This window comes from Volvox carteri (genome assembly GCF_000143455.1).
Source record: "Volvox carteri f. nagariensis unplaced genomic scaffold VOLCAscaffold_96, whole genome shotgun sequence".
NCBI classification, from domain to species: Eukaryota; Viridiplantae; Chlorophyta; class Chlorophyceae; order Chlamydomonadales; family Volvocaceae; genus Volvox; species Volvox carteri.
In genome coordinates this window covers 207,579-209,228 of record NW_003307639.1, presented here as the reverse complement: position 1 = coordinate 209,228, position 1,650 = coordinate 207,579, and positions in this window count along the sequence as shown.

Sequence of the window (1,650 nt, the reverse complement as noted above, 5' to 3'; positions counted from 1 at the left end):
AGGATATGTCACAAATGCTGCCTATTTGAAATGGCTGGACACCCCGTGCTGAGATGTCGTGGATGCGACCGAAGTGAGCCAGATAGTCTATGTGGGGGTCGTGGAGGTGACCGAAGCGGAGGAGGGCCCATGATGGGTCTGGTGAATGGGACTGAGATGAGTGGGATGGCCAAGGCTAGGGTTGCGATACAACCAAGGGGAGGCTGAAAGGCCAATGCTAGGATGTCGACTGTGGGAGATGAATGGAATGAGGCGTGAGAGCCGGGGTGAACGCGTATGGTTAGTATGCGAATTTTATTGCTAAATGAACGTAGGGAGGCTGAATAGACGAAGCTGTAATGGGTAAAGGGTCAAGCTTGGTGACCTGTGTAAGGTGTTGCGGATGCGACTACAGTGCGGTTGGGAGCCTGACTCGACAGTATTACACACGTGACTGAAGCTCAACTGAAGCTCAACGGAGTAATGCTTACAGAAGTGCTGTGAAGAAAACCGAGGTATGACTGGTGAACATACAGCCACAGGTCAGAGAAGCAATGGATTCAAGGCAGGGTGTCCTACCTTACGATTAGCAGAAATTGAGGGCAGAAGGAAGGGATTGAGTCCATGGCGGGTTGACATGAATTTCCCAGGTGGAAACGATCGGAACAAGGTGCTATTTCCTTCGCAGTACAGGCTGGCTCGATGAACAGCCTGAAAACTAATTGCCATGAAGCAAGGAACTTGAGGTGAGACCGCTGGAGGGGGGGTGTGGGCGTCCGAGGCACCTATGAACCACCAGCTCTGCCGGTCCCGGTACCAGCATTCTAGGCGATTGTCCCGACTGGATCAGGACTTATTCGGACGGACACTGGACACTCAGCGGGTGCGCGGGGTGGCTTGGTGAATCGGGACGATCGCCCTGTGCCAGCCCTGGTGCCCTGGTGGACATATCCTTCATGGACCAAAGCTCTCATAAGATTACCAAGGATTCATCGTTTTTGTTTCGCTTACTTGCTAGGGGGCTGTACAGCACCTGCGGTCTCAGCAGTTTCCCTGGCCATCTCTGGGCAGATGCGGGCGGATACTCTATGTTCAATGGAAGGTGGCGGTGGCCAACGGAATTGAGAAGATAGCCCAGCAATCGTAACGTTTAAAGGGTTCCTGCAGGTCCTAGAGCGGGTCCAGTTGGCACTTGTGTGGGACCAGGGGCCGTTCCCCAGTGTGCTGTACAGGTGCTGCCGGGATGAGACGGGTATGACATGTTGGCTGCTACGTGGGCTGTGCCTCTTGAGTTAACCAAGTAGGTTTGCTAGCTTCGGTATAGGGAGGAAGGGAAGAGTCTCTGGGTGGTTCATGATCGGCAGTCAGACCTAACTCCGTAGGACACCACCCTGCGTGGGGTTCCCTGCTCCAAGTGTCCTAGGTTAGCCTGGAATGGACTGGCTGGCACGGACAGGATGGGCTATGAGGGATCTTTGGTGATCATGGTTGATCTGCTCTAGGATGCCAGGCACACGCCAAGAGAAGACGTTCAGCTCAACTCCAGTCTATGTTGGATTATGCCCTCACCCTTGGGGGGAAGATGTGTATGTCGGCGCTAAGGCGGCAATAATGCCTAACGGTGTTTGTGTGTGCGATTTTCCCTTGACCCATCTATTACACGTTCGTGGG